Source organism: Scyliorhinus canicula, chromosome 5, assembly GCF_902713615.1.
Source record: "Scyliorhinus canicula chromosome 5, sScyCan1.1, whole genome shotgun sequence".
NCBI lineage: Eukaryota > Metazoa > Chordata > Chondrichthyes > Carcharhiniformes > Scyliorhinidae > Scyliorhinus > Scyliorhinus canicula.
Genome location: NC_052150.1, coordinates 41371488 through 41386265, shown reverse-complemented (window position 1 = coordinate 41386265; position 14778 = coordinate 41371488). Strand labels below are relative to the sequence as shown.

The window sequence follows — 14778 nt, the reverse complement described above, 5'->3', positions numbered from 1 at the left end:
TTATATCAGATCAACCATGATCTCATTGAATGGTGCAGCAGACTCGTTGGGTCGAATGGCCTACTTTTGCTCCTAGAGTTTATTGGCTTATGGTCTTGCTAACATTAACAAACTTACTCAGACAAGATGGATTAATGGCAGGTGGTTTATATACCATAAATGATTGAGAGGATAATATCAAATATTCACATTCACCTTTCCCCTAGACTCAGGAATACCCACAGTGGAAACAAGAATCATAGGATACACAAGGTGCATTTTGTGTACTTTGTCTTAAAAATGTCATTCTGACACGGGCAGTGATTCAGTTTGAAACATAAATGTTACACAGAGATAAGCAGGAGTTGATATTATGCTCAGGAAACAACACCCACCAGGTCAGGATCAACACGGCAAGTGACTGTCAACAGTAGATGCAGACTTTGTATCTGACAAGATGGTAATCGTCTCTATACATGTGCAAGTAGCAGGAAAGCATTCATGTGGTATATGCTTGCAAACAGACATTGTTTATGCAAATCATTATTTACAATACAAATGTCGGAGAATGTGAATGATCTATATTTGTAGGATTGACCTTAGCTTGTGCGCTGGGAAGAAAGGTCAGGCTCTCTCACTCCCCTCGCTCCTCAAAATAAGTCCTACGCAGGCATTTCATTTTGTAACCACAGAAATAGTCTCATCTCAGCAGTGGTAGATTGGCAGAACAGTGTTGCAATTCTTTGCACTACTGTGTGCTCGGGCACCAATTTTGGCAATTCTGATTGGGCCAATGCTTGGAGGTTTCTTTTTGGTTCCATAAATTTAGAGTATCCAATTAATTTTTTCCAATTAAGGGGCAATTTAGCATGGCCAGTCTACCTAGCCTGCACATTTTTGGGATGTGTGGGGGCGAAACCCACGCAAACACGGGGAGAATGTGCAAACTCCACACGGACAGTGACCCAGAGCCGGGATCGAACCTGGGACCTCGGCGTCGTGAGGCTAACCACTGCGCCACCGTGCTGCCCTGCTTGGAAGTTTCATCACATGATCTTCTGTCGCCAACCAAACCCATCCACCCACACTGCATCCACCCGACCCACCACCTCTGCCCCTCTCCAAATCCTGACATTGGCCGCTCAACCGGGCCAATTGGAAAACAAGCAGACTTCTATGGGTGCAATTCTCCAGAAAGAGTTCTAAGTGTGGCAGCGAGTGGGAATTGCTGCGAGCTTCCCGGTACTCGGACCAGCGAGGCCGGCTACGCAATTCAACGTTAATTGGTCTACTTAACGAGGCATCATGGGCTTCTTACCGCAAATGAAGGCTCGCCAGCTGATTCGCTGGGACCGCGCTCGCCAGCCTCCGCTAACAAGGTTGAGCAGCACTTAAACTGCACTTGCTCAGCCACCCCCAGCCAGCTCAAAACAATGGCGCCGAGGGGAACGGCCCCAAGATTCAGAGATGCTGACCTGGGGAGGCTGCTGGACGCCGTGGAGGCCGGGAGGGAGGTCCTGTTCTTCCGAGGGTACCGGAGGTCAGCCAGTGCTGAGGTGGCAGGAGCTGTCAGCTCGGGGAGTGTGACCAGGAGGACTGGCCTTCAGTGCTGAAAAAAGGTCAACACGAGTGAATAGACACCAACGATACCCTGCCCCCCCCCCCACCTCCCCAAGGGAGCATCCACCGCCCAACTCCCTATGTGACCCCCAGCCCTTCCTCCATCTCCCTACTTCCTCAACCCCCCAACCCCTCCTTCACCCCCCATCTCCCACCACTATAAACCACTTGAGTGGCTAATGATGCCCTCTCTGTATCTCCTCAGGAAAAGCTCTCTCATAATCGCCGGGAGAGGTCCCAGTCCAGCCGAGGGGTGCCGGACATAAGAATCCTCACCTCCTTCGAGGAGCGTGTCCTGGAGGTGAAAAGGGTGGCCAAGGACAGATCGGTCAGCCACGCGGAGGTGAGGAAGCACCGTGATCCACTTGTCAAATGTGAGTGGTAATTGCATTACTGACTGTCTCATCCCTCCCACTGATCACATGATCATTCTCCCACAGGCTCTCCAGAGGATGCAACCGTAGTTGTGGCACAGCTGGCATCCCCACCCTCCACCTCGGTGGGACATGTTAGTGGACAGGCATCTAGATCAAAATCTGGCGAGCACCACACTGCTGATGATGCACATCAGTGGAACTCCCCAGGCGAGAGAGCAGTCGGAGTACTGCTGGATCCCAGGACCCAGCTGGGTCCCAGCTTGATGCTGAGCCTGTGGAACAGGGTTACCCGGAGCTGATGGAGACGATAGGGAGCAACCTGGATGTTCAGAGGGAAATGTCAGCGTCACTCCAGCAGACCTACAGCTGTTTGGAGTAGTCTCTGAGGCTGGGGGCGCAGGAGACGGCACCGGCAGAGTGGCATTGAGGCCAAAGCTGCAAAGGTGGCAACTGCAGCGGAGAGCCTGGTGCACAACATCAGCACCATGAGTGAAGGTGTCCAAGGCGTCGCGCAGTCAGCGACGGTCTGGGCCGAGGGTCTCGGCAGAATATTTGACTCACTGGGGGATGTGACTCAGTACCAGGCCGACCTTGATGAGATTGTGCAGGACATGTCCCGCTCTCAGATGGTCATGACCGAGGTGCTGCGGAGCTTGTCCCAGTCGCAGGTGGGCATTGCTGAGGTGCTGCAGAACATGTCCCGGTCACTGAGGAGCATCGCTGACGGCATCAATACGATGGGGCAGACATTGGGGAACCGCCAGGGCTGGCAGAGCCAGATGATGCAGGGGCAGCCGGGGCTCAAACCAGCTGCCCCTCCGCCCCGAGGTGAACCGCAGGGCCCTATGGGCACCGATTGGGAGGAGGATGTGCCGGGTGCCAAGCCAGACCCGTCCCATGGATTGGGGATGGTAGCCACCAGCTCCCCTGAGTTCCACCCCTCTGGTGAGGCAGCGCCACACAGGCAGCACACGGGACAGGGTGGCACGGCTGTGTGGCGCTGCTGGCAGGTGAGCCTGGACCCTCCGGCCCCAGAGCCCCCCACCAGAGGTATCGAAGGCCATGGGAGGAGGTAAGCAGTTGGGGGTGTGGGGGGTGGTAGGTAGGCGTGGGGAGGGGGGGGGGGGGGGGAGGGTGGGGTTTGTACATCACATTGAACATCTTTTCGTGAACAACCATTATGATGCCGCCGTCACTTCCTGCTGCAATGCGGACTGACCCCCGGACTTTTATCCATCTCTCCAGGCATCCCCCCCCCCCCCCCCCCCCCACCACACCTGCCTACCCCCGTGGTACTCACAAACCCTCCGGCAGTGGACATGTCCCCGGAGCTGTGTCCCATCCCCTGGGTGTTCGGATGTTGCGTGTGTGGTGTTGCTTCCTGCATTGTTCAGGCACATTGTCCAGGCATCAGGGTGTGATTGGAATGCTAGGCAATGACACCCACATGCTACGTGACCTGCCCCCACCCACGGGAATCCACTTGGCATGTGTGAAGTGATCACTTAACCATGATTGTCAACTTCTTATCAGCGATAGTCTTCAGCTGCGCAGCCAGAGGCCTCAGTAATTGGTGAGGGCTATGGTTAGTCATTAGGGCAGGTGGGCAGGGACAGGGGTAGCCCCCGGCATGGGTAGACACGATCCAGGGGTTGGCATGGTGGTGCTGTGAGCGGTTGCCCCCCGGTTGCCCCCCCCCCCCCAGCACACAACCCCCATGGCGCCCCACCTCCAGCCGAGGGTCTCCCATCCCCCACCCTGCACTGGGGTGGGAAGCCCAGTACTCCCGGGCTCTTTGCCTGTGAGCAAACATGGCTACTCACCTCCTCGGCTCCCCACAGAAGCCCTTCCACCATGTTCACGTTTTTCAAAAGGAGTACTAATCGGAGCCAAAGTGAGCACTTGCTGGGGAGGCCACTGAATGATGGGAGGCCATTGGATATGGGGCGGCTCTCGTTCATTGTATGGAAATGGGGCTTAAGTGGTGAGAATTAGTTTCTCGCCATGCTGCGGCTGGATCCCTATTTCGCCCACGGGAGCAGGCCGCTTGCATCGCCTGACGCGGATCTCATTTTTGGCCTCCCCAGCTATTCACCAGCCTCGTTAGGCTTGAGCGAGAGTGCAGTGAGGCCTGAGAATCGCGTCCACTATTACCAGTTGGATGACATTCAAGTCTCCGTCAAGTAGCCATTTTCCCCATCGTTAATATTTTTTAAATTTACAATTAATAAGCAAGTGTTGAAAGCAAATTTTAAAAAGCACTATTTCCAAAAAAAGACTTTTTGGTCCTTATTACTGAATGATTTTTCTCCCCGGTTTCTTGTAGCAGTGGTCAGGAGATTAACTTCCACTTTCTGGAGACTGCATGCCAATCCCGGGGGGGGGGGTTTGAACAACCCAGTGAGGTGTACTTGACCTCCTCGGTCACAGACCCGGTGTGACCTCGAAGATTGCATTTACCTGTGTTATTTTTTTGGTGTCCCTTTTCTCCCAACATGTGTCATTGTTGCTATGAATAGCCAGACTACATTTGTACACTCGTCTGCCCACATCCTTCACTAGTGCCTGAGAACGGTTTCAATGACGTCAGTCCACAAGCCACATGAAAAACACACGGTTGCAGCAGGTGCAGCCTGATAGATTGCCTTTGCTGCTGCAAGTCAGTGGCTGCTGCTTATTGGGAACAGAGAGGGAGGGCCTGGTGCGGCAGGCTCTCCTTCAGCAGCAGTTTCCACCTAAAAAAGCATGGGGTGTTGCATGTACAATTGTTAGGTTGGCTTATATTTGGCACGAGTTTCGGAGCGCAGCTCCTTCCTCAGGGCTCCGAAAGCTCGTGTTTGAAACAAACCTGTTGGACTTTAGCCTGGTGTTGTAAGACTTCTTACTGTGCTCACCCCAGTCCAACGCCGGCATCTCCACATTATATTTGGCAAGCAGACGTTGACAGTTTTTCCTCTTTGCGTTCTCAAGCTCCTGCCCTCTGGTTTCTAGGCATGGGGAAAGGAACATTAAGGGCGGCATTTTTCCCTCATTTTGGCTAAGTGTCATATTGGACGAGGAAATTTTTAGGCGCTGAAGGAATTTTTAAAAATTCTCCCCGAGACTCAGCCCCTGCTCGTGAGGAGATGGCTCGCATTCGCCCGCCCTCCCTTGCACTTGTTCAACGTCTATCAAGAGGGCGGCAGCGAGGAAGCTGGTGTCAAGGTGGCACAGTGGTTAGCACTGCTGCCTCACAGCGCCAGGGCCTCTGCTGTACTCTGTGGCCTCTGCACAGGTGTCATCAGCCACGTCCTGAGAGGGTACCCCTTGTCCCCAAGGAGACAACCCTGTTGCTCCCCTCTCACTCCATGGGGAATGGAGAGCCACATGATTGCAGTACAAGGCTTCCTGGACTTGGGTTAGAGCTAACTCTGCGGTGAACCACATGGCTCTGCCATCCTGGCTAGCCTGATCCTGGCCAAAATTAATGTAGTGATGTACTCTCACAAAGAGCGTATCCATGACTTCCCTGATGCACTACGTGCAGAGGCCTGGGAGATGCCACAAAAGTCACCAGTGGAGCCCTGAAAGGAGCCATTAACGTAGAAATTTAGGGCAGCTGTGACCTTTAGGGGTGACAGGCAGTGGGTGGCCTCTGAGGCCATGTGGTGAGTGACAGTGTCCCTGGGTATCCAGAGTCACCTCCTGCACTGGTTCTCACTCCACTCCAGGTACGTTATCCGTTGTTGATAAACTCCAGTCTGATGCTGTTGTCTCCGAGCGAACATTCCCTGTGGTGTGGAGCAGGCCCTGCCACCCCTCCCTCCTCAGGGATCTGCTCCTGCCTTGGTACAGCCGCACGTCGACACCGGCATAATCTCTCCTGCCTCACGGCCAGCAGGGTAACTGGCAACTCTACATGCCCCATTATCATATCTGTGCAATAGCTGAAAGAGAATGAGTGACCATTGAGAAGTCCTGTCCATGCCCTGACCCATTGCCCGTCCAGCCCCTGGAGCATCCTACCAGTGGCTAGCGACTGGTATGCTTGTCTTCTCACTGAGCTCTGCTCCTTTACTATCACCCACACTGGCCAAGACCCCACATGAGCCTCCTCCCTGTTCGTGTGACAAGTGGACATCTACGTTGGGTACCCTCTTGAGCCCTCATGTCTCCCGAGGGGTGAACTCATGAGGGCCATGGAGTGACTGCAGGGCCCTTTGTGCAGACCTTCTGGTAGGGAGGGGGCGTGACCTGTGCGGGTGTTGCTGCAACAACACATGTTGGAGTTGGGTGTCCTGGTGAGCTCTGACAAATTTGGCCCTTGTCTTGGTTGCAGTACACCTGCGGTGCATGAGGGCAAGCCTTGAAATTCACAGAATGTGGATTTTGACTTGGAAAGGGTTAACGTGCGAGCACCAAGCAGTGAAACAAGCATACATCAGATCAAAGAAACTGGGCATAATGAGCTCGTCCATCAGGGCTAAGGAATGTTAATAGGCAAGTGGATTCCTCAGTTGGGTGATCCCTTTCAGGGGCTGCCCCTTTAATTTGCCCCTCAGTTTATTGATTTATTTTAATTGGTTAATTTTTTATTTTCAAATAAGCCTCACGTGGGTGAACTCATTGCTGTCAAGCCTCCATTTTAAACTTAACAGGATCAGATAACATCTAATCCCCATCCCCCACCAGCCTTGCATTGTGAACGCCCACTCAGCCAGCTCATCTGCCCAGGCTTCCCAGCCCAGTGCCAGGGCCCCTCGAGATTACACAGGCCCTTTCAGCTGTCCATTCCAGCCTCAGGTTGGGTGAGACCTGTTTGTGGCTTCATCGCCCTCTCATTGAAAATGTCCTTGCCCCTGATGGACCAGACCATACCTCCCTCTCAAAGTCATGCCAATGGCGGCCCCTACCCCCACCTGGGAACATAACTCCTATGCCGCCCCGACGCCTGCCCCTGGCTCCATCAAACCTCCAGAATTTGGGATTCCTTCTCAGGCCTTCACTCAACTCCCACCAACAAAGCAGTCCGCCATGTGGCTAACCTCTCAAGTGTCCACTCAACACCTCTCAGACCTGCGAGAAACCCCCTCCGCCCCCAGACCCCTTTTATCTGGGTCCCCTACCAGTGCCCTCTCTCCCAAAGACTGCCTGCTGGTTAGTGCCAACCAGTGCGCTCCCCTCCGAGCTCCCCCTCGGAGGTGAGGTCACCAGTTACACTGGGCGGGAACCTCATGAACTTCATTACATCATCGGCGATGACGCAGGGAAAATACAAAATCGTAATCACACCAGCAAGGTTCATGTTTTTTTGAGTCTCGCGATATTTTGCGCACGTGTCGCTGTTCGCGCTCACGACGGGCATAACGTCGTGGCCTAAATGTTGCCCATTATTTACTTGAATGATTTTACTTCTCTTAATGCTTTTCCGCTGAAAAAAGCGATTTGCACTGGATATTTCCCCTATAAAAGCAGATTTTTAACCAGTTGGGGATCCACGATTACACTGAAAAAAAATTGTCCAATTTGCTTTTTTGAAAAAATATCAGCTCATGAACTAGAAATTCCTTCAAACTCGTCAGACAGACCCGAAGTCCAATAGTGCATTTCCTCCTAACCTGTTCTGGTCATCTGACATTTTAATTTGGTTGCGCTGTCAGATATATTTTTAATAGCAATATATATGGAAGACTGGAAAGAAAATTCTATAAAACTTGAGTTGGAACTGTTAGCGATTAATTTTCTGGCTCACGCTAATCAGTCATGGGTCAGCTGGTAGAACTTTTGCCCCTGATTCAGATAGTTGTGATTTAGGGTCATAGATGTTTATAGCATGGAAAAAGGCCCTTCGGCCCAGCTTGTCTATGCCGCCCAGTTTCTATCACTAAGCTAGTTTCACTTGCCCACATTTGACCCTCTATACCCACCCTGCCCATGTAACTGTCTAACTGCTTTTCAAAGGACAAAATTGTACCTGCCTCTACCATTGCCTCTGGCAGCCCGTTCTAGATTCTCACCATCCTCTGTGTGAAGAAATTTCCTCTCTGGTCTCTTTTGTATCTCTCTCCTCTCACATTAAACCTATACCCTCTGGGCAGCACGGTGGCCTAGTGGTTAGCACAACCGCCTCACGGCGCTGAGGTCCCAGGTTCGATCCCGGCTCTGGGTCACTGTCCGTGTGGAGTTTGCACATTCTCCCCGTGTCTGCGTGGGTTTCGCCCCCACAACCCAAAAATGTGCAGAGTAGGTGGATTGGCCACACTAAATTGCCCCTTAATTGGAAAAAATAATTGGGTGATCTAAAATTTAAAAAAAAAAGAAAAAAAAAAAACCTATACCCTCTAGTTGTAGACTCTTCTACCTTTGGAATTAATAATAATAATAATCGCTTATTGTCACAAGTCGGCTTCAATGAAGTTACTGCGAAAAGACCCTATTCGCCACATTCCAGCGCCTATTGAGGGAGGCCGGTACGGGAATTGAACCCGCGCTGCTGGCATTGTTCTGCATTACAAGCCAGCTCTTTAGCTCACTGTGCTAAACCAGCCCCGTCAAATCCTTCTCCCAGAGACTGAGATTGGCTGATACTCCAGTGCAATGCAGGCCTGAGGGAGTGCTGCAAAGTTGGAGGTGGAGAGGTGCACAAGGAAGTAATCACAGATGGCCTCAGATGTGACAGGTTCATTGTCTAATCAAGGGACACTGGAACATTGGAAAGGGAGGGAGGGGGGGAGCGCTGCTGAGAGCCACGTCTTGCCCTTGCTGCCCATGCCCCTCTTTGTGTGATCTTCACCCCTCCTCCTCCTCCTCCTCCCCTCCTTCCCCTCCTCCTCCCCTACCTCTCCCTCTCTTCCCTACCCCTCCCTCCCCTCCCTTCCTCCCTTCCCCTCCTTCCCCTCCTCCTCCCCTTCCTCTCCCTCCCTTCCCTCCCCCTCCCTCCCTCCCTTCCCCTCCTTCCCTTCCTCCTTTCTCTTGTCCCCTCACCTCCTCCTCCTTTCCCTCCTTCCCCTCCCCCCCACTTCCCTTCCACTCCTCCCCTCTCTCTCCTCCTCCCCTTCCTCTCCCTCTCTTCCCTACCCCCCTCCCCTCCCTTCCCCTCCTTCCCCTCCTCCTCCCCTTCCTCTCCCTCTCTTCCCTCCCCCTCCCTCCCTCCCTTCCCCTCCTTCCCTTCCCCTCCTTCCCCTCCTCCTTTCTCTTGTCCCCTCACCTCCTCCTCCTTTCCCTCCTTCCCCTCCCCCCCCACTTCCCTTCCACTCCTCCCCTCTCTCTCCTCCTCCCCCTTCCCCTCCCCCTCTTTCATTTCATGGATGAACACTCAGGGCAGTCGAGGCAGTATCAGTGGGAAACATGGAATGGTCGGTGAAAGGTGGCGAATGAGGATTTTAAAGGAGTGGTGAGAGGGGTGGAATAAAGTAAAATGCTCAGAGGAGGAGAAGGACAAGAGATTGCTGTTTTGTTATGCTCTTGACGTAGCATAAGCTGCTTCCTGGATGTGCACTCTGACAAAGGAAGGTTCAGACTTGGAGATAGCTTTAATACATTTATTAAACTGTTAACAATTCTCCTACTTGGATTCGACTCTCCTGTTAATCCTGCTATAGCTACTCAGACTGACGAACCAGTCTGCTACAATCCACGTGGTGGGCGTGATGTGTTTCAAATCGACCCTGTGTACTCACTGAGTGTCTCCACTGGAAAGAGACTGAGCATGTGTGCTGTGTCCCTTTATGTGGGTTGGTGCAATGCCCTTCTGTGGTAGTGTCACCTCTGTGTGTATCGTGAATGCCCATTGGTCGTGTCCTATCTTACTGGCCTATTGGTTGAATGTCTGTTTGTCATGTCTCTGGTGCTCCCTCTAGTGTCTAGCTAGTCTACGTGTATTTACATTAACCCCTTGTGTATATACAGTGATGCATATCATCACAATTGCTATGTGATTTTTGACAAGGGCCACATTGCCACGACAACGGTCTGGATGGGCAAATGGTGGAAGCTGCTGCGAGGCAGGGAGCCTTCATTAAGGCCAGGGTGTCATTTCCATCAATGTTAAACTCAATTATCCAAAATAAGGTTAGAATATAGAACAAAAAGTGCAGAAGGAAGTCATTCGGCCCATCGAATCTACACCGACCCACTTAAACCCTCACTTCCACCCTATCCCCTATCCAATAACCCCTCCTAATCTTTTTTGGACACTAAGGGCAATTTAGCATGGCCAATCCACCTAACCTGCACACGTTTGGACTGTGGGAGGAAACCGAAGCACCCGGAGGAGACCCACGCAGACACGGGGAGAACGTGCAGCCTCCGCACAGACAGTGACCCAGCGGGAAATCGAACCTGGGACCCTGGCGCTTTGAAGCCACAGTGCTAGCCACTGTGTTACCGTGCTGCCTTAGGGCTGGCAAGGAGCTTGTTCACAAGAGAACGGATATTCTGGAGGAGGGTGCGGACAGGACTAAAAGCAGATCTGCTCGCAGAGTCCATAATACCAGCACCAGGAAGGGGTGAATGGGATGGAAAGGAGGTTCACAAGAACAGCCCCCAGTGGGTCCACGGAGTGGGATGGTTGGTGAGAATGCAGGATGGAGATGTTGTAGTTACTGTTTGAACGGAGATAATAATGAGCGTCTCAATGGGATCTTTGGAGGATGCCAAGTGAGGCACAGAGGAAAGCTGTGGACTTCTCCAGGAAGTTGTAAAGCCTGAGATGGTAGCAGATGGGTAGGAAGGTTACAGTGTGGTGATGGGTTGGGTTAGGGATTGTGTGTGGGGGGCGGGTGTTGGAGGGCAGGGAAATTAAAAGAGGCACAACGATAAGGGAGAGGGAACTCAGAGAAGTGTAAAGGAGCGCAGAAAATGTCAAGTAAATTGAATTGATGAACTTGAGTCCAGTGCAGCAGCAAATGTACACTCCCAAAAACCCGGTTTGCACAGCAAGTTGAGGATAAACGTGTCCCAGTATTAAATGGGCAAAATGTTATTTTGATAGTGGGGCTGAGCAATAATTGGGCCTCTCAGTGGGACCTCTCTCCTTGAAGCCAAAAGAACATTTAATAGGATTCCCACCTTTTCATAAGGAGTTCCAGAGGCTCTTAAACGTTTTATATCTTGACCATTTGCTGCACTGTAAAAGTGTTAGCTGGAAGCATGGAAACATGAAGAAGAGGAAAGATTTCTCATCTTCTCCATCAGCCTAGTTTTTCCTTTCTTTAAGTATAGGGGAAAACACATGCAGAAAATTGCCTTGCAAGACAGCAGCTAAAACTGACTCAGACTTTTATATTCCCCCTCCTGCTGTGAGTAGGCAATTGTGTTCAACTACAGTGACCAAATGCCCAGTCAACTTTGTAGCCTAGATTATTACAGCACCAGAACAGACCGTGTGATCTATCAAGCCAGCACCAGAGTTTTAGTTTCTCCATATGAGTTATTTTGCCAATCCTGCTTTCTTCCCCACTCCCTGTTATGTATTCACTGGGTTGTGTATATCTTATTTATCTCAGAGCAACACAAAGATGACTCCTAAATCCAAACAGATCATTTACAGAACATTAAAATATCTCAGTACTTACAGGAGTTCTTCGCAGGGAGCCGGGGTTCTTTTCTGGAACTCTTAGACTTATTAGCCCTTTTGCTCCTTCAATATGCTTAAGCAATCAAACAAGTATACCAGTCGAGCATAATCAAAAGCAGATGAAACAAACCATTGAATAATAAATGCCCCACATACTTTTCTCTAACCTTTTTAATCAAACCACTATCTAATTGGTGTCAGCTGCGACTCAGTGGCAACGGTCTCACCTCTGTGTCAAAAGGCCATAGTTTCAAGTTCCACGCAGGGATTTGAACACAAAATCCAGGCTACACTCCAATGCAGGACTGAGAATGCACCGCATTGTCAGAGTAGCCATCGTTCAGATGTGCCATCAAATCAAGGCTCAGGCTGAGAGTTTACCAGTCCCCAGTTGATGGGCTATGAGGTGGTGTAAAAAGGCCAAGAGGCAGATTACGATAACCCCCCCCTTCAGCCTACTGGCAGGGATGGCCCATTGGAGTTGGAGGTTCCAAGGTCCCAGAAGGGGGCTGTCAACAGCAATGCCTGCTCTAATGGGCCTTACACTGCTGCTGCAGGGCTCCCAGAGCACTGAGACTTGCTTGCTTGGCCCCCGCAGAAAAATTAAATGTCTTCTTCCCCTTGAGCCACTCACTTATTATCAAGTTCTTCTGCTTAGTGTGTGTGTACCAATCATACAACAAGGATTGGTAAAATATTAATGTCGGTTCTTTATTTGAGGATTAGACTGTGGGGGAGGGGGAAATTCTACCCATGTTTTCGATGGGCGGGAATGGTGAAGGGGGTATGGAATCAAACAGGACATGCAGGACGGCTTTCACACAGCTGAGAATCCCCCGCTCGATTGTCCACGCACCCCCACCAATGACATAAGTGCCCTGGCACTGCCCGGGCCCATCCTCTGGCACGTACCTTGCACTGCTCGCTGGTAATGCCGGGGGTCCATGGGGGAGGTGCTGGAGGTTTTGTTTCCGTGGGGGACGTGTGGTTGATGTCCATGACGGTGGGGGAAGTTCTGTGCTGGGGAGGAGTTCCTGTACTCTATTTTTATCTTTTTTTGGATTAGGGCACCCTTTAGTTCGGGAGACATGAGCGTGATTTAACTAAATGGGAACAAAGTCCCATCGCGAGCGCGTTTAGCCGCCTGTTTCCTGGCGCTCGCAGCACCGAGAAACACAACGCTATTGAACGGCACTCGGTTCGATAGTGGGCCTCAGTGGGGAATGTGCAGTCCTGTTTTTTACAATGGGGAGCTCGGCTCACCAGAACTTCCCATTATAGCGAGAGATCGGGACGCTATTTTTAAATGGCGTCCCTATCTCCAAGACCCCCAAAAAAATCCCCGATGTCCCCCCCAGTACACAATATGGGAGAGTCCCTGCCCACACCCCCAACCCCCCCACATCCATGCTGGGCAATCACGGCCAGATCGTGCAGGCACACAAAATGTCAGCTTGGCACCTTGGCAGTGCTGACCTGGCACGCTGGCTGTGCCACCTGGGTACCCAGGTGGCAGTGCCAGGGTGCCAGGCTGACAATGCTAGGGTACCCAGATGGCACCAGCATCCCAGGACACCACCCTGCCCAAAGGGCATGCATCTGAGGTCATCCAATACCTTTGGACACCCTCACGACTGGCGTTCTGTCTGGTCCCATTTGTGGGGACCAGTACCAAATAGGGCTAGCTCAAGGTCTCCGAGGTGGAGAATCCCAAAGCCTCAGCTACCTCGGGAGGCTTACTGCCTCGCTCTAACATGCAGATTTGCCAAAAAGTGATCCTGCCCATTCTGGGTGGGATTCACCTTGCAATGTCCTGCAAGGTTGCGTTGAATCTCCCGAGGCATTGCGAGTCAGGTAGATCCCAGGAGTGGAGTATCCTGGCTTTTAATGGCCACGCTGCGCCGTGCGGCGAGCTCCTTTTCTGGTGCAGCGTGGCCGTTTGATCGCGCCCGTGGTCTCCCCAGTATCTCACCGAACTCTTTCTCTCGTAATAACCCCGGGCTCCTGATGTATTCTTTCTGTATCTGTTGCTGTGTCTCTGTTCTCCTTTCACAAAATCATTGGGGTGTTTAAAAAAAAAACAATGTGCCTCATACCACTTCTTTGAACACTTTCGCTGAATTATAAAAGTATTGGAGGTGGGAGATTAGCCTGTTTGACCCCCCCCCCCCCCCCCCCCGGGGCCCCGCCAGTCCTGAATTTATTGCTGAGCAAGGGGACAATGCAGCGGGGGACGGAAAGTTGGTTTCTCACTGGCGTAAAATGAGAGCGGGAACGCAAGCCATCCAGCCTATGTCGCTGCACAAAATGGCGGGAAATCCTCGACTGCATGTGAATTGGTCCAGCATAGTGCAGTGCAGCGCGAATTCCCACTGGCCTCCGCAGCATGTAAAGACTCCTCGTTCTCGCCCCCACCGCGGGGTGTGGACCCGGAGTGGAACATTCGCCCACTGTGTTTAACCAGAGTGGATAACCATGGTTCTGACCCAGATGTCGTCTCCATTCTATTTGTGAATTTGCCGCCAGCCTTCCCTGATGAAGCCAAACTTGTTCACTGTAGTTTGTAGCATTTCTCCATCTGGAGAGAATTGTGCAACTTTTGTGGCAGGGCATGCGATCGTGAACTGTGAGGTCCTGCCCTTTGAGATCCTCTGGGACGAGCTGTACCACGGCCACGTTTTGACAAGATTTCCTTTCACACCTGGTGTTTCTTGTAAAAACCGAACTTCGCTTTGCAATTCTCAGTGTAAGAAAACAAACCCAACTTTGCGCATCGTTGAGTTTTTAATTTTCCGACTCCCAAAATACCTCCAAGTTTCCACTGCTCTGATTTCTGTCAGTGTGTTTCTCTGAGCGGAGGTTGCCAACTCTGGATGGGTGTATACCCACGAAGGTTTAACCTCTCATTTCCAACCACCAAGCCCCCTTAATCCCGCAGTTTGACCATCTTTGTAAAGCGTGTGCTTTCCCACACCAAGTATAAAGTGAACTGATTCTTTGGGTGGGATTCTCCGGACTCCGACGCCAAAATCGCATCTGGCGATTGGCCGGAGAACCCACGTTGGCGCCGATATCGGGGGCGGTGCCGCATTTGCGATGCACCGCCCCCCCCCCCCCCAAACAGCGTACTCTAGGAGTATGCCGCACGTAGTTGGGACGGCCTCAGGACGTTACCTGAGGCCCTCCCCCCCGATGCCCCGCCCTCGATGGGCCGAGTTCCCAACGGCGTTGGTCACTCATGCTATT

At 51.9% G+C, this 14778-nt stretch overlaps 1 long non-coding RNA gene across 1 annotated transcript in view; it reads left to right on the top strand.

Annotated features, from left to right (window-relative positions):
* The window catches only part of LOC119965606, a 118587-nt gene that overhangs the window by 26461 nt on the left and 77348 nt on the right, over positions 1–14778 (top strand). The window lies entirely within an intron of this gene.